This window comes from Macrobrachium nipponense, chromosome 38 (genome assembly GCF_015104395.2).
Source record: "Macrobrachium nipponense isolate FS-2020 chromosome 38, ASM1510439v2, whole genome shotgun sequence".
In the NCBI taxonomy this organism is placed as follows: domain Eukaryota; kingdom Metazoa; phylum Arthropoda; class Malacostraca; order Decapoda; family Palaemonidae; genus Macrobrachium; species Macrobrachium nipponense.
In genome coordinates this window covers 24,175,670-24,203,169 of record NC_061098.1, presented here as the reverse complement: position 1 = coordinate 24,203,169, position 27,500 = coordinate 24,175,670, and the positions used below count along the sequence as shown (strand labels likewise).

At 42.0% G+C, this 27,500-nt stretch overlaps 1 long non-coding RNA gene across 1 annotated transcript in view; it reads right to left on the bottom strand.

Moving 5' to 3' along the window:
* The window catches only part of LOC135209428 (uncharacterized), a 74,356-nt gene extending 47,404 nt beyond the window's left edge, over nucleotides 1–26,952 (bottom strand). Inside the window, exon 1 of the long non-coding RNA XR_010313350.1 lies at nucleotides 26,909–26,952. This is a non-coding gene — a long non-coding RNA (uncharacterized LOC135209428). The remainder of the gene's footprint in view (nucleotides 1–26,908) is intronic.
* Between the last annotated feature and the right edge of the window lie 548 nt (nucleotides 26,953–27,500).

Genomic DNA, 27,500 nt, shown 5'->3' with positions numbered 1-27,500 from the left:
TATCTATATATATATATCTATATATATATATATATATATATCTATATATATCTATATATATCTATATATATTCTATATATATCTATATATATATATATATATATGATATATATATAGATAGATAGATAGATAGATAAGATATAGATAGATAGATAGATAGATAGATAGATAGATAGATAGATAGATAGATGATATATATATATATATATATATATATATATAGATATATATATATATACTATATATATATATTATTATATATGATATATATATATATATATATATATATATATCTATATATATATATATATATATATATATATATAGTATCTATAGTATATGTATAGTTTATATTTCAGCAGAGAGAGAGAGAGACTTCGAAATTTTAGGTAGTTATTTACTTTGGTATTCTCTTTCAACTGCAATATTTTATACAGTAATTTATGCCCGTAATTTTAATTCTGTGGGAGACCAGCTTGGGTAAAACCAGATGAATAAAACACTACCATCTTTTCGCTAGCTGCAACATCCATTAATTTTTCAGTTTTTCCTTCCCTTTCGCCACAAATTAGCATGTTTTACAGAACGAAATATATCAGTATTTAAGAAAAAATTTTTTTGAGGGGTTGGGGAAGGGAGACCTATACACAAATAAACCAATAACCTTCTTTTGCCTTAATGTAAAAAAAGACATCTTTTGCTACATAAATCCTGATGCCAGTTTTACTTTAAGAAATTTTTACAGACTTTAGTTTATTGTCCCTAAAAGTCTAGCATGACCCTTGTTATAATTAGAACCTCAAAAATATGCTCCCCCGTCATCCCAATGCTACCAATCCCACCCACACCCCTTCCCACATTCCTCTCCCCCCCCCACCCCCACAAAAAAAAAGGAATAATTAATCACAGGTAGGAAATGAATCAGATTTGCACAATGTTTTCTAAAACTGCCATGTTGCCTTTTTTTCAGCACTCGTGTGCAAAAATGGACCCGTCATCAAATGGAGCAATTAGCGACCAGGAAATAACATTTCAGTTAATACCTTTCGTAGTGGATATAATTTCCAGTGTTCGAAAAGAGTCTGTCGGGATAGAAGTTCTCATACCTGTAATGTGTTTTCATTATCGTCGGAGCAAGATGATGAAATACTATTCATCACTCACACACACATACACATGCATCCCCTACTACATACATCTGTATACACATATACCCCTACATACCTGATGATAATACTCTTTTTATTACACTGCATACCCTACATACATGCATGTATATACAATATAGATATATATATATATATATATATATATATATATATATATATATATATATATATATATATATATGCATATTTAAGTAATTATTATAATACTTTTATTTCTTCACTTTAAATCCTGAATATGTTTTCATATTATATATATATATATATATATATATATATATATATATATCTATATATATATATATATATATATATATATATATATATATATACATAACATATAATATATATATATATATTCATTATATATATATATATATATATTGTCACGACTTAACATTACGTAAAGCAGGTTCTTTATAATTTGCGTAAAGCAGTTACATAAAAGAAACATAGTATTTTGCACAACCTGAAGTACCTTTAACTACGAGTTATAGTTTGTAAACAATGATGGCAAAGGACAACGAGGGAGTATGATACGAAAATGGAAATATAAATATTTATTTACAAAAGAAGAAAAAAAAAATAATGGAATAATATTTGGACCGAGGTAAGTTTCAGGTCACTGCAGCGTAAACTTGATGCTCCGTTGTAACGAAGTACCGTTAATTGCAGCTCTAAAAATGGAGGACAGTTACTAAAACCAATACTTAACTCCTCGTGAAAGTATCATCAACGGCGCTGAGTTGCAGTAATAAATATGAGGGACCAGGTGATAAGTCTGAAGATCCTTTAGAGGCTGTCCAAGGCTGATATCTTCTCCTGTGTTCGAATGTGTCCCGTGGCAGATGACAGGAGTTGTAATCCTCCAGATAAGGACCAAGATTGGTATCGAGAACTTTATAAAAACTCGATCACAGCTGCTCCTCGAAGACAAACATCCATGCATCAGCAGCGGGAGAACGATCAAATGGGCGTGACAGTGGTATAAGGTGCTGAAGACTCAAAAGCAGGCAGGCGTTGATGTCGAATAAAGGGCGCTAACAGCTACACGCCCATTGCAGCGATCCAAGGCGAATCCACTGCTCTCAGTAGACAAGTACCTCTCAGAGGCAACCCCAACCTCTCTAGCGTTCAGAGGATCACTGACGGCAAATTTGGGCTTTTCCCGAAAAAAAGTCTCTCTGCCTCCACGTCATCATGTAAAGGAAGAAATTATTGGATTAGAACTATCCTCCTTAACGACTGCAAAACAAATAACAAGCAAACAGCACCCAGTTACTAACAAGCAGCAAACATACGACTGCGTGGGCAAAAAATAAATAAATAGATAAATATATAAATAAACGAACGAAAATACTTTCGGTGTGATAATATATACTATATTATATATATATATATATATATATATATATATATATATATATATATATATATATATATATATATCCAGAAAATAAATTTCTGCACATTTTTATGGAATACAGAAATGATAATTTACCCTATATTAGGTAGAATCAGTCATAACGAATACAATTAATATCTGATACTTCTGAGTAACAAAATAAAAAATAAAAAAAAAACTTATCATACCCGCATGATGATGATGAATGTTTACAGTACTCCCCTAATCCTTGGGAACAAGGAAATGGGAGAAAGTTAGTGGAGTGGAACAAGAGAATAATTAATCAACATATAGTCAGTTTTGTTAAAACCAATTATCAATATTTATCAGATGAGTAAGAGAGAGAGAGAGAGAGAGAGAGAGAGAGAGAGAGAGAGAGAGAGAGAGAGAGACCAGTTTCTGATTTTATTTTCCTGGCAGAAAGTTGTTTTTTTTCTTTAGTATATATACCAGGGACAACGGCTGCAGACTACCCTCCGAAGAATGGAGGTTGTCGAATTTAGCCGTGAAGTGAACAGAATACAAACAAATCTAAGTTGACACGTCTCTGTGGTAATCTATAGAATTACCATTAAAAAAATGGTAATATCTCTCAGTCACACTGTATGCTGATAATAAAAGAAATTAATGGGTATAGAAAAGCATCATTGATCATGAATTATACGAATACTCTTATTTTGACCTTTGATGACGCAAAGAATCTAAAAATGAGCGAAGCAATGTGAAAACATCGTCCTCTCAATCAACCAGTAACAGTCTGAGCCAAGGAATCCATCTTCAAACAAAAGACAAGAATTGCTTCTTATTTATTGCCATTAATAAAAGCAACTATTTAAAATGTAAGCATTATATAGAGAATCCTTACTATATTACCTTTCCTTTTTGCTTCATTTCCTAAATATCACTTTGACATAATTACCTTTCTAAACAGTTCTCCATGAATTTTTATGATGGAGATCAAGGTTAATGCGCAACGTCATAATCAAAACTATCAGAATGACTTCCTATCAAATAACATTGATAAATTGAAATAGTCTTAAATAAAAAGTAGCCCTATAAAGAACCTTATTCACTGGCTTTCCTGTTTTTTACTTTTTTGTCAAAATTAACCCCCTGACTTAATTACCTTTCCAAATGAGCCAACAATAGCCCAAAGACCCGAAACCTTGTTTATCTCTTTCAAACAATTACGAGGAAAAAAAAAAAATTCACCTGATTTCGTCATTGTTTCGTAGGTATTACATGCAAATGACAATCGCCCTGACGACAATTAATATTCCTCCCAAAGTGCAAACTGACAGCCAGGGAGCCAATTGCAATCAGGTGGGACATTTGCAAACGAAGTGTTGTCCTAATTATGCAATTAAAATTGAATGGGACGTTTCATTATTCATTAGCAGAGTGTCTAATGGTTCACAAACACACACACATATATCGCGCACACACATACATCCGCGTTTACAATGTGAAGCAGAGACATTACAAACACGTTTCCTTAATGGAAGGCGTTTACCAAACAGTCAGTCCCTCCGTGAGAGGCTCCTCGATGATTGATAAATGGGATTGAGGGAAGTCACTTCTGTGCGTGAATATATTTTTCCCAGTTTTTTTAAATTATTTTTTTTATCTATGAAGATTAATGATATCTGTGGAAGTACGTTTCTTCCCCATCATTCTGGTATCTGTATCTAAAGAGACATTATTATAATTTCTTCTATACTTAAGCTATTATTGATTCTCAAAATGTGAGCCAACTCCATTTCTGTAGTGCAGTTCAAAATATATATAAACTAGAATGGTTTTAATTCATTAACATAATAGTGCACACACACACATACACACACACACACACACACACATATATATATATATATATTTGATATATATATATATATATATATATATATATATATATATATATATATATATATATATATATATATATATATATATATATATTAGCAGATCTCCTTATCTCAGAAAGAAGTAACAAGTAGTATTGTTTTGATTAATAGTCCTCTCTCAACCAAAATTTCTCCCACTGATGCTATACACAGCCCTCACTATACCTAAACACACACCCTTATTGAAGTGAAACACCCCTCATTACACTAAGCACACCCCCTAAAACCAAATACACCCACACTAAACCTAAACATAACCCCCCCTCTAAACCGAACACACACACCCACTAAACCTAAACAACACTCATTCACTAATTCTAAACACCCTCCCAACAAACTTCAAATACGACCCCAAACTAAACCTAAACACTAACTATCACCTTTTAAGATGCGATAAGGCAATGTAAATCGGTTCTTTATATTACTTGAAAATAATGTAGAGTTATTTGCTTCAGTGAATTTGTAAATGAACCGCTTGTTGGAGTCAGAATCTTAATTAGAGATAAATTTTGCTAATTAATATTTTCCATTGGGTAGAAATATTAAAGATATAAATTCTTCGCGGTTTTCAGATAACCTGGTTTATTTCCCATTATAAATAATTTCGAAATTTTTGTGGAATTTAAGATAATTATTTTTAGAGAAAGAAAACTAGTATGCCAATGCAGGAGTCAATAAATTTAGTCTTGACCCAATCAAACATTTATTCACAATTTGGTTTAGTTAGAACCATATGCTTTGATTTTTCACAATAAATAAAGAAAAGAGCTACAAATCATTACAGAAATATCTCAATTGCATTATTCACATCGCTGACTTAAATTGGACTTTTGAACCAATTCAAGATAACACACTTCTGCAAAGACAAACAGATTCAATCTTCATTTTAAATTCAAATATATTGTTTCCATTTTAATTAATTCTGAATCAGACCCCTCCATTAGTCAAAAATGAGTGGAAAATGTTTATAAATCATTAAAGAGCGATTTCAATCTGCAGACTTTAGTTATTGACAAATTACTGCTGCACGGCGTTCCATTTTTGACACCAGTGACCTCAGCTCACTGATGTAGTAATAAATTGAACATCAAAGCCCAGTTGTTTTCACAGCAATTAGCAAAGCTAACAAAGATCTGGTGGCGTGTTTTTGGAGAGTGAACATTTTGGTGACAATGAATTGGATTGGTAATGAAATTAGTGGTAGATTCTCATCATCGTGCATAATCGTATATCATTAGTTCAAGTTTTGACATAATAATAATAATAATAATAATAATAATAATAAAAAAAAAAAAAAAATATAATAATAATAATAATAATAATAATAATATAATAATAATATGTTTTATTAAAAGTAATTGCTGCCTCAGCTGCATTAATTTTATACAGGTTCTTCTCTATTTTTCTAATTATTGCTTTCTCATGTTGCTTAAACTGGTGAGCAACGCACCGAGGTGAACATATCTCAATTAGGTAGAACGAATGGATTTTATTGGTAAAAATTCCAGTCGGGTAGTCATTTTCGGGTATATCCCGTAGAGTTTATTACAGATAGAATTTATGTTAAATTCTATTTCTTTTCTATTCTTTCTATTCCTTTCCGGACGTTTTTCGTCTGAATAAACCTCAGACATCCTCTTGGCGGAGGTGTGTGAAGGACTGAAGTGAGAAGGTGAGTCCAGCTGCTTATATTGCGGTGGCGCAGCGGGGGGCGTCGTGCCGCTGCCTTTTCATTGGCTCGTGGGTGGGGAGCTTTCTTTTTCATTGGCTGGCCTGGCTGCGGGCTCAAGCCAGCTCCCGATCGCATGCTCAGCAGGCGCGCCGATCTTCTCAGCTGCATATCATCACGCCGGGCTTCGTTTTGATTGGGTAAAGGCCGCGTGACGTCACTGCTGGTATTATGCATCGTATTAATGTCACTGGCTGGTATTATCCATCGTATTCATGTCGTCTTGGATTGGGGCGTTTTCGGGCGGCGATATGGTGGTGTTTTGCCGTTATTGGAGTGTTTCTTCGGTGCAGGTCGGGAGCAAAAGGCCTCCTGTGTCGTGTTCATGGAGGGCTTTTGTTCCTGGATGAGTAAACGCCTCCAGGAGGCGCAGACGTCGAGGGTCGGGTGCTCTCCCTATTATCCTGGTGTTACGGATGATACAGTCGCGGGAGATTGTGTCTCGTGGGCGGTGAGGGCGTGGTTCTTGATAGCCCCTTCTTGGGCATGACAGGAGATTCTCTTCGCAAGACGCATGGTAGTCATTCCAATGTACTTCCAGGACATCCTCGGGCGGGCATATGTATTGGTATACTAGCGTTCGTCTGCTTGAGGGGTCTCCTGATGGCGGTGAGGGGTTATTTTTCATGATAAGGTCTTTTGTTTTAAGGTTTTTTGTAGTATATTATAAGGTCCACTATCTTGCCTTCTTCAATGGGGAGATGTTTTCCTTAATGATCTTCTTCATCGCCTTCTCCTCCTCGCGGTATTGAGAGTGCATGAAGGCCTTATAATATATCGTGATGTTCTCGGTGGGGCGGGGTCGTGGGTCTTGTTCCTCGTTCGAGTACCATCTTTCGAGGGCGGTACGCACTTCTCGATTGATGAGCTTATTGGAATACCCGTTATTCACGAGCATCTGTGAAGCTCTATCAAGCTCGAGGTGTGTGTCCTGCCAGGTGGAACAATGGGAGAGGGCCCTTTTCACAAAGGCCCTGACAGTAGTGTTCTTAAACCTGTCTGGACACTCGCTATCCCCGTTGAGGCACATTCCTAAATTAGTTTTCTTCGTGTAGACAGAAGCGGAGACCGTCTTCTGTCTTCGTTATAAGGACGTCGAGGAGGGGAGCCGATCGTTGGTGCTAAACTCGACTGATAGTTTAGCACGCTGCATTGCTGGAATCGGCGACGTAGGGCTTCTACCTCACCTCGGTGTCGACTTGCACGAAGATATCGTCTATGTAAACGGGCGTATTTGCGGGGGTGCTGGCTCTGGGCGAAGACCCTCTCTTCTACGGTGCCCATATAGAAGTTGGCAAAAAGGACTCCCAGAGGAGAGCCCATGGCAACGCCATCTTTCTGACGGAACATCTGTCCTCGGTGGGTGGAGAAGGGGGCCCTCTTCGTACAGATGTCCAGCAAGGTGCGCAAAGAGGCTTCTGGGATATTGAGTGGGGCCGTCGACGGGTCTCGGTAGACTCGATCCATGATGATGTCAATGGTTTCGTCGACCGGAACGTTGGTAAATAGGATTCTACGTCGAGGGATGCTATGATGCCGGTGCCGGGGGAGTCGCGAATTTCTTCAAGGAACTCCACCGATGAACTCAGGCTATAGCGGCTCGGGACGTAGGAGTCAAAATTTGATTAAGGCGGTGGAGTTCCTTGAAGAAATTCGCGACTCCCCCGGCACCGGCATCATAGCATCCCTCGACGTAGAATCCCTATTTACCAACGTTTCCCGTCGACGAAACCATTGACATCATCATGGATCGAGTACGAGACCCGTCGACGGTCCCCACTCAATATCCCAGAAGCCTCTTTGCGCACATTGCTGGACATCTGTACGAAGAGGGCCCCCTTCTCCACCCACCGAGGACAGATGTTCCGTCAGAAAGATGGCGTTGCCATGGGCTCTCCTCTGTGAGTCCTTTTTGCCAACTTCTATATGGGCACCGTAGAAGAGAGGGTCTTCGCCCAGAGCCAGCACCCCCGCAAATACGCCCGTTACATAGACGATATCTTCGTGCAAGTCGACACCGAGGATGAGGTAGAAGCCCTACGTCGCCGATTCCAGCAATGCAGCGTGCTAAACTATACAGTCGAGTTTAGCACCAACGATCGGCTTTTCCTTTCCTCGACGTCCTTATAACGAAGACAGAAGACGGTCTCCGCACTTCTGTCTACACGAAGAAACTAATTTAGGAATGTGCCTCAACGGGGATAGCGAGTGTCCAGACAGGTTTAAGAACACTACTGTCAGGCCTTTGTGAAAAGGCCCTCTCCCTTCCTTGTTCCACCTGGCAGGACACACACCTCGAGCTTGATAGAGCTTCACAGATGCTCGTGAATAACGGGTATTCCAATAAGCTCATCAATCGAGAAAGTGCGTACCGCCCTCGAAAGATGGTACTCGAACGAGGAACAAGACCCACGACCCCGCCCCACCGAGAACATCACGATATATTATAAGGCCTTCATGCACTCTCAATACCGCGAGGAGGAGAAGGCGATGAAGAAGATCATTAAGGAAAACATCCTCCCCATTGAAGAAGGCAAGATAGTGGACCTTATATATACTACAAAAACCGTAAAACAAAAGACCTTATCATGAAAAATAACCCCTCACCGCCATCAGGAGACCCCCTCAAGCAGACGACGTAGTATACCAATACATATGCCCCGCCCGAGGATGTCCTGGGAAGTACATTGGAATGACTACCATGCGTCTTGCGAAGAGAATCTCCTGTCATGCAACAAGAAGGGGCTATCAAGAACCACGCCCTCACCGCCCACCGAGACACAATCTCCCGCGACTGTATATCCGTAACACAGGATAATAGGGAGAGCACCCGACCCTCGACGTCTGCGCCTCCTGGAGGCGTTACTCATCCAGGAACAAAAGCCCTCCATGAACACGACACAGGAGCCTTTTTTGCTCCCGACCTGCACCCGAAGAAACACTCCAATAACGGCAAAACACCACCATACGCCGCCCGAAAACGCCCCAATCCAAGACGACATGAATACGATGGATAATACCAGCAGTGACATTAATACGATGCATAATACCAGCAGTGACGTCACGCGGCCTTTACCCAATCAAAACGAAGCCCGGCGTGATGATATGCAGCTGAGAAGATCGGCGCGCCTGCTGAGCATGCGATCGGGAGCTCCGGCTTGAGCCCGCAGCCAGGCAGCCAATGAAAAAGAAGCTCCCCACCCACGAGCCAATGAAAAGGCAGCGGCACGAGCCCCCGCTGCGCCACCGCAATATAAGCAGCTGGACTCACCTTCTCACTTCAGTCCTTCACACACCTCCGCCCAACGAGGATGTCCTGAGGTTTATTCAGACGAAACGTCCGGAAAGGAATAGAAAGAATAGAAAAGAAATAGAATTTAACATAAATTCTATCTGTAATAAACTCTACGGGATATACCCGAAAATTTGACTACCCCGACTGGAATTTTTACCAATAAAATCCATTCGTTCTACCTAATTGAGATATGTCAACCTTCGGTGCGTTGCTCACCATTTAAGCAACATGAGAAAGCAATAATTAGAAAAATAGAGAAGAACCTGTATAAAATTAATGCAGCTGAGGCAGCAATTACTTTTAATAAAACATGTTTAAAAGAGGGTTTACTTCCAGCATACACTAACATAAGACTGCACGACCCCTCAGCGAGGCTAGAAGACGGGACCAGGAGCTTCAGGAAATCCCTCATACAACGGCAATTACGGGAGAAGACTTCCGAACTCAGGAAACTCCATGAGGACGATGCTCGACTGCGGAGTGAATGGACGAACACACGGACATTAACAAGCCGCCCGAGCAACAGAGATGTCAATGAGGAACCTGAAGCAGACCATCCTGGATCCCTCCGGAATGGTTCCCTCAGCCCGATTATGACGACCCAGATGTAGACCAACCGAATGAGACCAACCCACCGATAGTGACAACCATCCCGATGTAGAATTAGCCGCCAACGATGACATTGATGCCTGCCTTACCCGCCTCCGAGACGAAGATATGAAAAAACGCATAAAGGGCGTCATGCGAAAGCTGATCTCTCTCAACGGCGGCAAGCTGCGAGTCCCACAGCGTACTCAAGGCTACATCAATCTCACTGACTTCCAACCTTCTCCCGACCAAGACGCTCTGCTTCGACTAGGGCTTAACTGCCACTTCATGTCTAAGCCTAAGCAACATGAGAAAAGACTTGAGATCGAACTCCTGCTCGACTCCATCCAACAGCTCGAGACCCGGAATATTGTCCGAACAACAGACGCCCTCCAGCCCCTCCTGCTCGCCGAAGCCCTCACGGAGAGCCACACACCAGTGGCATCTTCACCCAGAGAGATGAAGGAAGCAGCTAAGGAATTCAAAGCCAAAGAAGACATTACTGTGCGACGGGCAGATAAGACGGCCGCTTTCGTCTTAATAACAACGAAGGAATACCATGAGAAGCTCGACGCTATCCTGTCCGACTCCTCAAAGTTGAGCGTCTCACACGGAACCCTACGGAAGACATCAAAGGGATGCCAACCGTGTCATCAGTACCATTAATGCCGCACCAACGCAGTCCACCTTCCGCCCATCCAAGGGGACTTCAGCTTGGTTACCTATATGGAACGTGAAAACCCATAAGGAAGGCAATCCTCTCCGCCCGATTATCAGCCAGACGCCCGCCCCGACTTACGCCTTGGCCAAGCGCCTCAATCAAATTTTGACTCCCTACGTCCCGAGCCGCTATAGCCTGAGTTCATCGGTGGAGTTCCTTGAAGAAATTCGCGACTCCCCCGGCACCGGCATCATAGCATCCCTCGACGTAGAATCCCTATTTACCAACGTTCCCGTCGACGAAACCATTGACATCATCATGGATCGAGTCTACCGAGACCCGTCGACGGCCCCACTCAATATCCCAGAAGCCTCTTTGCGCACCTTGCTGGACATCTGTACGAAGAGGGCCCCCTTCCCCACCCACCGAGGACAGATGTTCCGTCAGAAAGATGGCGTTGCATGGGCTCTCCTCTGGGAGTCCTTTTTGCCAACTTCTATATGGCACCGTAGAACAGAGGGTCTTCGCCCGAGAGCCAGCACCCCGCAAATACGACCGTTACATAGACGATATCTTCGTGCAAGTCGACACCGAGGATGAGGTAGAAGCCCTACGTCGCCGATTCCAGCAATGCAGCGTGCTAAACTATACAGTCGAGTTTAGCACCAACGATCGGCTCCCCTTCCTCGACGTCCTTATAACGAAGACAGAAGACGGTCTCCGCACTTCTGTCCTACACGAAGAAAACTAATTTAGGGAATGTGCCTCAACGGGGATAGCGAGTGTCCAGACAGGTTTAAGAACACTACTGTCAGGGCCTTTGTGAAAAGGGCCCTCTCCCATGTTCCACCCTGCAGGACACACACCATCGAGCTTGATAGAGCTTCACAGATGCTCGTGAATAACGTGGGTATTCCAATAAGCTCATCAATCGAAGAAGTGCGTACCGCCCTCGAAAGATGGTACTCGAACGAGGAACAAGACCCACGACCCCGCCCCACCGAGAACATCACGATATATTATAAGGCCTTCATGCACTCTCAATACCGCGAGGAGGAGAAGGCGATGAAGAAGATCATTAAGGAAAACATCCTCCCCATTGAAGAAGGCAAGATAGTGGACCTTATAATATACTACAAAAAACCGTAAAACAAAAGACCTTATCATGATGATAACCCTCACCGCCATCAGAGACCCCCTCAAGCAGACGAACGTAGTATACCAATACATATGCCCCGCCCGAGGATGTCCTGGGAAGTACATTGGAATGACTACCATGCGTCTTGCGAAGAGAATCTCCTGTCATGCCCAAGACGGGGCTATCAAGAACCACGCCCTCACCGCCCACCGAGACACAATCTCCCGCGACTGTATCATCCGTAACACCAGGATAATAGGGAGAGCACCCGACCTCGACGTCTGCGCCTCCTGGAGGCGTTACTCATCCAGGAACAAAAGCCCTCCATGAACACGACACAGGAGGCCTTTTTGCTCGCCCGACCTGCACCCGAAGAAACACTCCAATAACGGCAAACACCCACCATATCGCCGCCCGAAAACGCCCCCAATCCAAGACGACATGAATACGATGGATAATACCAGCAGTGACATTAATACGATGCATAATACCAGCAGTGACGTCACGCGCCTTTACCCAATCAAAACGAAGCCCGGCGTGATGATATGCAGCTGAGAAGATCGGCGCGCCTGCTGAGCATGCGATCGGGAGCTGGCTTGAGCCCGCAGCCAGGCAGCCAATGAAAAGAAGCTCCACACGAGCCAATGAAAAGGCAGCGGCACGACGCCCCCCGCTGCGCCACCGCAATATAAGCAGCTGGACTCACCTTCTCACTTCAGTCCTTCACACACCTCCGCCCAAGAGGATGTCTGAGGTTTATTCAGACGAAACGTCCGGAAAGGAATAGAAAGAATAGAAAAGAAATAGAATTTAACATAAATTCTATCCTGTAATAAACTCTACGGGATATACCCGAAAATTTGACTACCCCGACGATGAAATTTTTACCAATAAAATCCATTCGTTCTACCTAATTGAGATATGTCACCTTCGGTGCGTTGCTCACCAGTTTAAGCAACAATGAGAAGCAATAATTAGAAAAATAGAGAAGAACCTGTATAAAATTAATGCAGCTGAGGCAGCAATTACTTTTAATAAAACATGTTTAAAAGAGGGTTTACTTCCAGCATACACTAACATAAGACTGCACGACCCCTCAGCGAGGCTAGAAGACGGACCAGGAGCTTCAGGAAACTCCCTCATACAACGGCAATTACGGGAGAAGACTTCCGAACTCAGGAAACTCCACGAGGACGATGCTCGACTGCGGAGTGAATGGACGAACACACGGACATTAACAGCCGCCCGAGCAACAGAGATGTCAATGAGGAACCCTGAAGCAGACCATCCTGGATCCCTCCGGAATGGTTCCCTCAGCCCCGATTATGACGACCCCGATGTAGACCAACCGAATGAGGACCAACCCACCGATAGTGACAACCATCCCGATGTAGAATTAGCCGCCAACGATGACATTGATGCCTGCCTTACCCGCCTCCGAGACGAAGATATGAAAAAACGCATAAAGGGCGTCATGCGGAAGCTGATCTCTCTCAACTGGCGGCAAGCTGCGAGTCCCACAGCGTACTCAAGGCTACATCAATCTCACTGACTTCCAACCTTCTCCCGACCAAGACGCTCTGCTTCGACTAGGGCTTAACTGCCACTTCATGTCTAAGCCTAAGAACATGAGAAAAGACTTGAGATCGAACTCCTGCTCGACTCCATCCAAACAGCTCGAACCCGGAATATTGTCCGAACAACAGACGCCCTCCAGCCCCTCCTGCTCGCCGAAGCCCTCACGGAGAGGGGGCCACACACCAGTGGCATCTTCACCCGAGAGATGAAGGAAGCAGCTAAGGAATTGAAGGCCAAAGAAGACATTACTGTGCGACGGGCAGATAAGACGGCCGCTTTCGTCTTAATAACAACGAAGGAATACCATGAGAAGCTCGACGCTATCCTGTCCGACTCCTCAAAGTTTGAGCGTCTCACACGGACCCTACGGAAGACATCAAAAGGGATGCCAACCGTGTCATCAGTACCATTAATGCCGCAACCAACGCAGTCCACCTTCCGCCCATCCAAGGGACTTCAGTCTTGGTTACCTCTATGGGAACGTGAAAACCCATAAGGAAGGCAATCCTCTCCGCCCGATTATCAGCCAGACGCCCGCCCCGACTTACGCCTTGGCCAAGCGCCTTAATCAAATTTTGACTCCCTACGTCCCGAGCCGCTATAGCCTGAGTTCATCGGTGGAGTTCCTTGAAGAAATTCGCGACTCCCCCGGCACCGGCATCATAGCATCCCTCGACGTAGAATCCCTATTTACCAACGTTCCCGTCGACGAAACCATTGACATCATCATGGATCGAGTCTACCGAGACCCGTCGACGGCCCCACTCAATATCCCAGAAGCCTCTTTGCGCACCTTGCTGGACATCTGTACGAAGAGGGCCCCCTTCTCCACCCACCGAGGACAGATGTTCCGTCAGAAAGATGGCGTTGCCATGGGCTCTCCTCTGGGAGTCCTTTTTGCCAACTTCTATATGGGCACCGTAGAAGAGAGGGTCTTCGCCCAGAGCCAGCACCCCCCGCAATACGCCCGTTACATAGACGATATCTTCGTGCAAGTCGACACCGAGGATGAGGTAGAAGCCCTACGTCGCCGATTCCAGCAATGCAGCGTGCTAAACTATACAGTCGAGTTTAGCACCAACGATCGGCCACCCCTTCCTCGACGTCCTTATAACGAAGACAGAAGACGGTCTCCGCACTTCTGTCTACACGAAGAAAACTAATTTAGGAATGTGCCTCAACGGGGATAGCGAGTGTCCAGACAGGTTTAAGAACACTACTGTCAGGGCCTTTGTGAAAAGGGCCCTCTCCCATTGTTCCACCTGGCAGGACACACACCTCGAGCTTGATAGAGCTTCACAGATGCTCGTGAATAACGGGTATTCCAATAAGCTCATCAATCGAGAAGTGCGTACCGCCCTCGAAAGATGGTACTCGAACGAGGAACAAGACCCACGACCCCGCCCCACCGAGAACATCACGATATATATAAGGCCTTCATGCACTCTCAATACCGCGAGGAGGAGAAGGCGATGAAGAAGATCATTAAGGAAAACATCCTCCCCATTGAAGAAGGCAAGATAGTGGACCTTATAATATACTACAAAAACCGTAAAACAAAAGACCTTATCATGAAAAATAACCCCTCACCGCCATCAGGAGACCCCCTCAAGCAGACGAACGTAGTATACCAATACATATGCCCCGCCCGAGGATGTCCTGGGAAGTACATTGGAATGACTACCATGCGTCTTGCGAAGAGAATCTCCTGTCATGCCCAAGAAGGGGCTATCAAGAACCACGCCCTCACCGCCCACGAGACACAATCTCCCGCGACTGTATCATCCGTAACACCAGGATAATAGGGAGAGCACCCGACCCTCGACTCTGCGCCTCCTGGAGGCGTTACTCATCCAGGAACAAAAGCCCTCCATGAACACGACACAGGAGGCCTTTTTGCTCCCGACCTGCACCCGAAGAAACACTCCAATAACGGCAAACACCACCATATCGCCGCCCGAAAACGCCCCAATCCAAGACGACATGAATACGATGGATAATACCAGCAGTGACATTAATACGATGCATAATACCAGCAGTGACGTCACGCGGCCTTTACCCAATCAAAACGAAGCCCGGCGTGATGATATGCAGCTGAGAAGATCGGCGCGCCTGCTGAGCATGCGATCGGGAGCTGGCTTGAGCCCGCAGCCAGGCAGCCAATGAAAAAGAAGCTCCCCACCCACGAGCCAATGAAAAGGCAGCGGCACGACGCCCCCCGCTGCGCCACCGCAATATAAGCAGCTGGACTCACCTTCTCACTTCAGTCCTTCACACACCTGCCCAAGAGGATGTCTGAGGTTTATTCAGACGAAACGTCCGGAAAGGAATAGAAAGAATAGAAAAGAAATAGAATTTAACATAAATTCTATCTGTAATAAACTCTACGGGATATACCCGAAAATTTGACTACCCCGACTGGATTTTTACCAATAAAAATCCATTCGTTTTACCTAATTGAGATATGTCAACCTTCGGTGCGTTGCTCACCAGTTTAAGCAACAATGAGAAAGCAATAATTAGAAAAATAGAGAAGAACCTGTATAAAATTAATGCAGCTGAGGCAGCAATTACTTTTAATAAAACATGTTTAAAAGAGGGTTTACTTCCAGCATACACTAACATAAGACTGCACGACCCCTCAGCGAGGCTAGAAGACGGGACCAGGAGCTTCAGGAAATCCCTCATACAACGGCAATTACGGGAGAAGACTTCCGAACTCAGGAAACTCCATGAGGACGATGCTCGACTGCGGAGTGATGGAACCCGAACGACACGGACATTAACAAGCCGCCCGAGCAACAGAGATGTCAATGAGGAACCTGAAGCAGACCATCCTGGATCCCTCCGGAATGGTTCCCTCAGCCCCGATTATGACGACCCCGATGTAGACCAACCGAATGAGGACCAACCCACCGATAGTGACAACCATCCCGATGTAGAATTAGCCGCCAACGATGACATTGATGCCTGCCTTACCCGCCTCCGAGACGAAGATATGAAAAATAAAACGCATAAAGGGCGTCATGCGGAAGCTGATCTCTCTCAACGGCGCAAGCTGCGAGTCCCACAGCGTACTCAAGGCTACATCAATCTCACTGACTTCCAACCTTCTCCCGACCAAGACGCTCTGCTTCGACTAGGGCTTAAACTGCCACTTCATGTCTAAGCCTAAGCAACATGAGAAAAGACCTTGAGATCGAACTCCTGCTCGACTCCATCCAACAGCTCGAGACCCGGAATATTGTCCGAACAACAGACGCCCTCCAGCCCCTCCTGCTCGCCGAAGCCCTCACGGAGAGGGGGGCCACACACCAGTGGGCATCTTCACCCGAGAGATGAAGGAAGCAGCTAAGGAATTGAAAGCCAAAGAAGACATTACTGTGCGACGGGCAGATAAGACGGCCGCTTTCGTCTTAATAACAACGAAGGAATACCATGAGAAGCTCGACGCTATCCTGTCCGACTCCTCAAAGTTTGAGCGTCTCACACGGAACCCTACGGAAGACATCAAAAGGGATGCCAACCGTGTCATCAGTACCATTAATGCCGCAACCAACGCAGTCCACCTTCCGCCCATCCAAGGGGACTTCAGTCTTGGTTACCTATATGGGAACGTGAAAACCCATAAGGAAGGCAATCCTCTCCGCCCGATTATCAGCCAGACGCCCGCCCCGACTTACGCCTTGGCCAAGCGCCTTAATCAATTTTGACTCCCTACGTCCCGAGCCGCTATAGCCTGAGTTCATCGGTGGAGTTCCTTGAAGAAATTCGCGACTCCCCCGGCACCGGCATCATAGCATCCCTCGACGTAGAATCCCTATTTACCAACGTTCCCGTCGACGAAACCATTGACATCATCATGGGATCGAGTCTACCGAGACCCGTCGACGGCCCCCACTCAATATCCCAGAAGCCTCTTTGCGCACCTTGCTGGACATCTGTACGAAGAGGGCCCCCTTCTCCACCCCACCGAGGACAGATGTTCCGTCAGAAAGATGGCGTTGCCATGGGCTCTCCTCTGGGAGTCCTTTTTTTGCCAACTTCTATATGGGCACCGTAGAAGAGAGGGTCTTCGCCCAGAGCCAGCACCCCCGCAAATACGCCCGTTACATAGACGATATCTTCGTGCAAGTCGACACCGAGGATGAGGTAGAAGCCCTACGTCGCCGATTCCAGCAATGCAGCGTGCTAAACTATACAGTCGAGTTTAGCACCAACGATCGGCTCCCCTTCCTCGACGTCCTTATAACGAAGACAGAAGACGGTCTCCGCACTTCTGTCTACACGAAGAAAACTAATTTAGTAATGTGCCTCAACGGGGATAGCGAGTGTCCAGACAGGTTTAAGAACACTACTGTCAGGGCCTTGTTTGTGAAAAGGGCCTCTCCCATTGTTCCACCTGGCAGGACACACACCTCGAGCTTGATAGAGCTTCACAGATGCTCGTGAATAACGGGTATTCCAATAAGCTCATCAATCGAGAAGTGCGTACCGCCCTCGAAAGATGGTACTCGAACGAGGAACAAGACCCACGACCCCGCCCCACCGAGAACATCACGATATATTATTATAAGGCCTTCATGCACTCTCAATACCGCGAGGAGGAGAAGGCGATGAGAAGATCATTAAGGAAAAACATCCTCCCCATTGAAGAAGGCAAGATAGTGGACCTTATAATATACTACAAAAACCGTAAAACAAAAGACCTTATCATGAAAAATAACCCCTCACCGCCATCAGGAGACCCCCTCAAGCAGACGAACGTAGTATACCATACATATGCCCCGCCCGAGGATGTCCTGGGAAGTACATTGGAATGACTACCATGCGTCTTGCGAAGAGAATCTCCTGTCATGCCCAAGAAGGGGCTATCAAGAACCACCGCCCTCACCGCCCACCGAGCACAATCTCCCGCGACTGTATCATCCGTAACACCAGGATAATAGGGAGAGCACCCGACCCTCGACGTCTGCGCCTCCTGGAGGCGTTACTCATCCAGGAACAAAAAAGCCCTCCATGAACACGACACAGGAGGCCTTTTTGCTCCCGACCTGCGAACCCGACAAACGACTCCAATAACGGCAAACACCACCATATCGCCGCCGAAAACCGCAAAACCCCCAATCCAAGACGACATGAATACGATGGATAATACCAGCAGTGACATTAATACGATGCATAATACCAGCAGTGACGTCACGCGGCCTTTACCCAATCAAAACGAAGCCCGGCGTGATGATATGCAGCTGAGAAGATCGGCGCGCCTGCTGAGCATGCGATCGGGAGCTGGCTTGAGCCCGCAGCCAGGCAGCCAATGAAAAGAAGCTCCCCACCACGAGCCAATGAAAAGGCAGCGGCACGACGCCCCCCGCTGCGCCACCGCAATATAAGCAGCTGGACTCACCTTCTCACTTCAGTCCTTCACACACCTCCGCCCAAGAGGATGTCTGAGGTTTATTCAGACGAAACGTCCGGAAAGGAATAGAAAGAATAGAATAAAAGAAATAGAATTTAACATAAATTCTATCTGTAATAAACTCTACGGGATATACCCGAAAATTTGACTACCCCGACTGGAATTTTTTACCAATAAAATCCATTCGTTCTACCTAATTGAGATATGTCAACCTTCGTGCGTTGCTCACCAGTTTAAGCAACAATGAGAAAGTAATAATTAGAAAAATAGAGAAGAACCTGTATAAAATTAATGCAGCTGAGGCAGCAATTACTTTTAATAAAACATGTTTAAAAGAGGGTTTACTTCCAGCATACAATAATAATAATAATAATAATAATAATAATAATAATAATAATAATAATAATAATAATAATAATAATAATAAGGCAGAACTCCGCAACATAGACCAGAAAACTAGGAAACATATAATAATACACAAAGCACTACACCCAAGAGCAAATACGGACAGACTATACATAACACGAAAGGAAGGAGGCAGAGGACTACTAAGTATAGAGGACTGCGTCAACATCGAGAACAGAGCACTGGGGCATATCTGAAAACCAGTGAAGATGAGTAGCGCAAGAGTGCATGGGAAGAAGGACTGATAAAAATAGACGAAGACCCAGAAATATACAGAGACAGGAGAATGACAAACAGAACAGAGGAATGGTGGCACAACAAACCATGCACGGACAATACATGAGACAGACTAAAGAAACTGGCCAGCGACGACACATGGCAATGGTTACAGAGGGGAGAGCTTAAGAAGGAAACTGAAGGAATGATAAGAGCGGCACAAGATCAGGCCCTTAAAACCAGATATGTCCAAAGAACGATAGACGGAAATAACATCTCTCCCATATGTAGGAAGTGCAATACTAAAAATGAGACCTTAAACCACATGGCAAGCGAATGTCCGGCACTTGCACAGAACCAGTACAAAAAGAGGCATGATTCAGTGGCAAAATAAAAAACCCTCCACTGAAGCCTGTGCAAGAAACTCCAGCTACCTTGCAGAAAATAAGTGATACGTGCACCAACCTGAAGGAGTGATATAAAACGATCAGGCAAAGATCCTCTGGGACTATGGTATCAGAACAGATAGGGTGATACGTGCAATAAACCAGACTTGACGTTGATTGACAAAAATCAAGAAGAAAGTATCACTCATTGATGATGCAATACCATGGGACATCAGAGCTGAAGAGAAGAAAGAAAGGGGAAAAAATGGATAAGTATCAAGCCTTGAAAATAGAAATATGAAGGATATGGGGTATGCCAGTGGAAATGGTATCCATAATCATAGGAACACTAGTCACGATCCCAAGATCCATGAAAAGGAATTTGGAAAACTAGAGGCTGAAGTAGCTTCAGACTCATACAGAAGTGTGTGATCCTAGAAACGGGCGCACATAGTAAGAAGAGTGATGGACTCCTAAGGAGGCAGGATGCAACCCGGAACCCCACACTTAAATACCACCCAGTAGAATTGGAGGACTGAGATAAACCAAAAAAAAGAAAAAAAAAAATACTGTTAATATTATTATTATTATTATTATTATTATTATTATTATTATTAGTAGTAGTAGTAGTAGTAGTAGTAGTAGTAGTAGTAGTAATAGTAGTAGTCGTAGTAGTAGTAGTAGGCATATTTAATAAATAATTATCGAAAAAGGTCTTTTCGTTTAATTATGAGTTGAATATCTTTAAAAATAGTTGCCAACTATTTACTACTTCTCTCTGCTTTCATCACAATTTGTCATACTGCAAAGCACACCTTCATGCCCTATCCTTCCTTTGTATCAATTGACCTTCATGTCAGTTCCTTGTTGTTTGCTTTTTTGTTTGTTTGTTTGTATGGTATTTTTACGTTGCATGGAACAGTGGTTATTCAGCAACGGGAAACAGTTTCTTGTGGTATCGAACCAACAGTAAAGACAAACCAACGAACTTCCACAACGGTAGTTGAAAAAACTCACCACCGGTAGTGCCCGTGTTTTGAAGCCTGGCACGGAACGACAAAGCTGCCAGGTACGAGAAAAGTACGTAATTATTATATAACACACAGACACAGACACACACACAGTAAATATGGACATAACAATTATGCCAAGGATGATGGAGCCACTTGAAAGACAAACGCATCTGAGCGATAATCGTTCGTGTGGACAAGGCCTTAAATGCCGCTCAGGTCCCATAGATAGGATAATAGAATTTAGGCCAGAGGTCAAAGCCCTGGGACCTATGAAAGGTCATTCAGCGCTGGAAAAGAAATTGACAGTCAGTAAGATTTGAAAGGTGTAACAGGAGGAAAACCTCGCAGTTGCAATAAGAACAATTCTTTTGAGTGTGGAAAGTCATATTGAATATGCGTGGAGATAGGGTAAAAGAAATGAGAGGGGATGTAGCTAGGAATTGAAATGGCTTTGCAAAGAGCCTTAATTAATGCCCACGGTGAACCACGCGAGGTGCACTGACAGCACTAACTTCCTACGGGGCCTAGATGCCATGAGATCACACGGTTCCCTAACAGAAGGTTTTCATTCCCTAAGTTCTAAAAGTACTAAGATATAAACACAAAACCAACATTCCCAAGTGTCTTGCTAATCACGTATATTGCTGTTTCACCTCTTTATAGCTTCATGCTTGTTGAATTGGAATAGGAATACAGAACTTAGGGCAAAGACCAAGCGTTGGCACTTATGAGGCCATTCAACGCTGAAAAGGAAATTGAAAGTAAAGAGGTCTGAAAGGTGTGACAGTAGGAAAACCTCAAAGCAGTTGCAGTATGAAATAATTGCTAGGAGAGGTGAAAATAAGATGGAAGGAGAATATGATCGAGGTACAACGAAAGGAATGAAAGGGGTAGCAGCTGGGGCCGAAGGGTTTATTCTCGTGACGTTATTCCTCGGCCTAATCAATTTGTTGTTTTCGCGCCTCACTTGCTCGCCCTAAATTCTGTCTATCGTCCTCGGCCTCAGCAATTCTTGACCGAATCTGCCATCTTTAGCTTAAGCAATCCCTCAAACGCTCCCGTAGGTGGGTAGTGCCGTCAATACACCTCACGTGGTGCACTGTAGGGATACTCAGGTTCCTTACAGCGCTCTTAGCTCTGCAACCTCTTTCATTCCCTTTTCTCTACCTCCCTTTCTTATTCGCTTTCTTCCATCTGACTTTTCTACCCTACCCTCTTTTAACAAAACTGGTTCACAATGCAGTTGCAAGGTTTTCCTCATGTTACATAATTCAAACTTCCTTTAAGTCAATTATCCTTTCAGCGCTGAATGACCTCAAAGGTCCAAGCGCTTGGCTTTTAGCCTAAATTCTATGCGGCAATTTCGATTCCTCAAAATCACAGTTTTTTTAAAAGTTTTTTTAAAATAAATTGTATTTTTCCTAACCATACAAACCTGAGGTCCTTTATATAAAGAATTACTTTCAGCGTAGAAGTAATTCCTTATGTGAAGGACCGAGGGTTTGTATATCGTGTAGGAACAAATCTTAATTTTTCAAAGTAGATCGTATCTTTCCTAACTATACAAACCTGAGGTCCTTTACATAAGGAATTACTTCTACGCTAAAAGTAATTCCTTATGTAAAGGACCTCAGGTTTGTATATCGTGTAGGAACAATCTTTCTTTCTATTCCGGATTTTCCCCTTAAAGAACATCCAGTTGAGATGAAGCTCGCTTAGGAAATCTATTGGCATTTATACCACGACCCATATCAAATGACTTAGCAGCGTCTCGAGATGTGTCTTCGTAAAGATACCCTAAGTGAGGTTTCCTTTCTCCAAATACACTTAAACAATCATCCTGATAAGTAACCTCCAAAATTTTAAGTTAACTACTTTCGCTATAATGCCTACTGTCAGTGCCTGGTACGAGTTTCTCAGATTAGTTTATTTATATTTAACTAAAAGTATTTAACAGGCAATAACATTTTACCACAACCGTTCTGTTCTAGAGCAAACAGTTTATTAAAAAACATATCGAGAACTCCTTTGCAAGATGTAAGTTTTATGTACCAATAAGTTTTTTATATCTTGTATTTTACTTCATTCACTAATTACAATTCCTTCAGTAGTTTACAATTATTTCCGTAATAATAAACGATAGCAATTAAAAGACCCAATTAACAAAAACCATTTCATCATATACATCTATATAAAACAATAGTCATGAATTAACCTATGAGGTTTATTCAAGAATCGAAGTGACCTATTACACGGAAATCTTTGTAACAAATATGGAATGTTTTCGGTAAAAGAAAACTTTGTACTCAAAAACCTTTACGTGATCAACCAGAATGTTCGCCAAACGACCTCCATACACTGAATCCACAACCCCCCCTCCCCCCGCCCATTAAAAAAGTCGTACAATACTTCAACAAGAATTTCACTTCAGTATTTCAGTATTTTATTTTCAAGGATTTTATTTTTTTTTACAAAAATCATTTTACACCTACGTTAAGTCCTTTATTTAAATACGTATTAAGTTAAAGTTGCTGTTCACCTGTTCTACATCCTAGATTTACCTATGTAATTAAATCATTTTTTTTTTTACTATTTATTACTTAAATTACTTAAAACTTCTTTTCGCCTGAGTTACAGCCTTTATTTAGCCACGTAGCTGACCTCTATATGATCAAATATTTATATCGATGAATGGAAAATAATTTTTTGAACTAGCTCTATGAAACTAATTTCATATGAAGTTTAACCTTCTAATTGCACATTGTTCTAAAGTAGCAAAAAATACGCAATTTGAATTTTTTTATTGCCTACGATATATTTATGGAGATCTTGATTCTGTATATTTATTCATTAGTATCTATTCAGACTGAGTTCGTTGTCCCGCAAATTAACAGATGGGTTTTGAGTCGTCACAACTAATACCCGAACCATATTTCCACTACAAGTGTCAAACAAATGGAATTTTCCAACAATTCTAAGTATGGTTTTGCTTATATTTCAAAATCTGATATACTAGGTCTTCTACATGTGTATTCACTCGCACTGTGAATACTGTTAACCAGTAAATTCTAAATTATTTACCGTAAACGTTATAGTTATGGATGATAAACCGAGATTCCACATTTTTCCCCTATAAAAAAAAAAATACTGAGGAAGTAGTCAAAAACAGAAAACTATAAAAGACCCATTATTTATTGATATTTTGATTTCGAAATAATACAACGGAAAACAGTAAGTTTACGGATGCATAACCTCCCAGGATCCTAACGCAAACCTATCAGGGTTTCAATGAAATGCACAACATGGAAAACTCAGAAATTATACGAATAGAAGCTTACATCCATCTTTGTCGACATCTTAAGTTTGTTTGTATGGTGTTTCTATGTCCCATGGAACCAGTTAGTTCAGCAACGGAACCAACGGCTTTACGTGTTTAACGAACCACGTCGAGAGTGAACTTCTATCACCACTGCCCACATCTTTGATCCTTAGAAATATCAGCCTAACTCTGAAAGGTTCGCAACCCCGCATCGTGTCTGCTCATTTTCTTTAATTCTGGTTCATCCTGCAAGTTGTGACCTGTTTAAAAAAAAAAAAAAAAAATACGGCAGCATAAAATCTTCTTACGGAAATTACTCGACAACTCCGTTAAGTGATCGTTAAGTCTTAATATTTCTTGAAATAGGTAAGGTATCTTTTACTTCAAAGATAATCAGCTTTTAAAAACCATGAGTTAAGTTTCTCCAATCAATGCCCAAAATAGGTTATTATACCATAATCATACATAAATCTACTCGGCTTCTGATGATATTTAAAAGTAAAAAAATTAACAACTTAAAACTACAACATTCGGATATTATTACTTTGAAATACTGTTGTGAACATCGCCACAAGAAAAAAAATTATAAATAGAAATAAAGATAACCCACATACTATGTTTGTAACAAAGTCTTGTTCTTAAAAAACATACCTTTTGATCTTTCCAGAATTACGTTAAAGAAACCAATGAGCTTTAAGATACAACAACGAAGCAATGTAATTAGAGATCTTGTCAGGGAGGAAATAATTACTGCATAGATCCGTTTTGCCACCAATTACACAAAAAAAAGAACAGCTCGTACCTTAGAATAATGTATTTGAAAATGAATATTGGTACATACATTAACTGCCTGATGGAAGTTTTCTAAACACTTCAGGGTTATATAGCAAATACGATCAAAATATATTGCCATGCAGGTGCTCAATGAACAAACCCATTGCTTATATTCAGAGTAACAAACCCATTGCCTGTGTTCATCGAGTAACAAACTTAAACCCATTGCCTCTGTTCATAGAGTAAAACTCATTGTCTGTGCTCAGAGAGCAACAAACTTTATGTCATCGGACACTGATTATACGAGTATTAAAACCAAACCACACCCATACATGACAAGTTTACTACAACTTTAACTTACTACACCCACTAAAAGTAAACATACTCCAATTCTATGACAGAAAATATCAAAGACTAAAAATTTCCATACTCTAAACTAAAAAGAAATCGCTTTCGGGCTGTGTATTAACAGGAACTAAAGTTTCCTTGCTATGAGTTACTTACCTAACTACAATCTAATTCCACCTGCCAGCTACTTACTGCAGAAATCCAAACATTAGTCTGAACAATGAGGAAATTATGGCGGGGTTTTGATGATTTCCACGAGATTGACTATTGAGCAAGCAAGCCTTATAAGTGTATATGACTCTTACATTTAGGAGCTTCCAATAACTCCTAAATAGAGAAATTTTCGGTAGCGAAAAGCTGGTACAAAGTTCCATCCTCTTGAAAAACAAAAATTCTAATAATTCTAACGCCAACTTCACGCTTAAAAATTCTAATAATTCCGGCAAAACAAAAAAACCTTTACGAATATTGGCCAAAAGTTATGACTTAACTAAGTTCATCCATTTTTTAGGAAACGAAAATTCTAAAAGAAAACATACCAAAAGCCTAGAACTATATATAAATTTTGTTTTAATACTGAATACTGCCGTTGATGGTCTAAATATTTCTTTCCTCAAACATTAGGGAGATCCCACAAACTTATCATAGTGGGAGATAGCCAAGCACATTGAAATCCGAAATAGCCCATCGGAACTTACATGATAAAAGCGATTGACTAAGTCTCTAATTTCCACCTGAATGAAAGTGATTAGTTGTTCACAACCACCCAAGATATCTGCATAGTAGGTCATACGACCTACTATGCAGAACATGAGGGCTCCTCCACCCCCCCTTTAGGGGCACCGCCCCTAAAGGGGTGTAGGATAAGTGAACTTGTTCAAGAACAGTTACATAACAAGGAAATATGTTCAATAATTAATACAAGGAAATTTATGACACATTAGAAGGTAAGGTTTATTACAAAAAGTAAATTTATGACAAATCAAAGCAACATTAAAGTAAATTAATCAAAAACACTAAATAAGTAAAAAAAACCGAGAAATTACACAAGTATTCTTCCAAAAATTTGTAAGATATAAAAATTTGTAAAATATAAAAAAAATGTTAAAAGTATCTAAAATGAATTTAAACGTAAATTTTATAACAAATTAGATTAAAAAAAATAAAATTCAATTTAAAAAACTAAATTTATGACAAAAATTTATGAGAAAACTTAATTCATAAAACTGGAAAAAAAACGGAAAAAAAAAAAAAATTACATTACCTGTTTGCTTATATTAGAGAGCAGCTTTACCATGCGAGAGGCTTTTCCGTTATACAGGCGCTCAAAGTCAAAACTCGTACCTAAAACCTAGAAAAGACAAAAAGCTGTAGAGCTGAGCGCATTCAACTCTAAGTCTAGTAAATTTCTGGCGCTTACTCAGGTCAGATTATAGGCAAACGCACTCGTAGTTTTATCTGCCAAAGACTTGTACGACACTAAACAAGACACGCTGTAAATTCGAAAAATCACCAGAACTAATATACAGTATTAGCCACTAATACAATAAAGTTCAAGTGTTACCTTAAAGAAGACCCAACGAAGTCGATGGAAATCGAAAGCGCCAAACTACAGTCTTAGTCACTTGATAAAAGTAATTTTATTTTTGCACTTGTAAGAATCTTTATAATATGACCAATAGCGCGCTACGCTAAATTATGAAGGAATTGAATAAACCAAAGCCACTCCCGAGGAATACAGATTACTTAGCAAACTCCCCGTTAACGTCTAAACTCTCAAAACGATGTTACAGTCGAAGGTCCGAAGCTCCGAACCAAAGGTTCTAACGTCCGAACTCGAGTGATGTTGTCATTTGCCAAGGACTCTAAAGTCTTAGTAGTATCTTGCCTCTTAGAACATGACTGGATGGGTCTATGGGTGTCCTTGAAATCGCAAATTGTACAATTATTATTTTAATTTCCCGTTTCCCAACCAATTCTTTTATTCGTCTTTCTGGAGGAAATTTCATTAAAATACAGCAAATGACGAATAGGTTTTCCAGAAAGTAACTGGTAATTCTATTCGGGCCCACGAAATAATTTGTAGCATAATCCTGTCGCATATCTCTTTTCGTCAGTTTGATAAAATAAATTTTAATTCACACACACACACACAC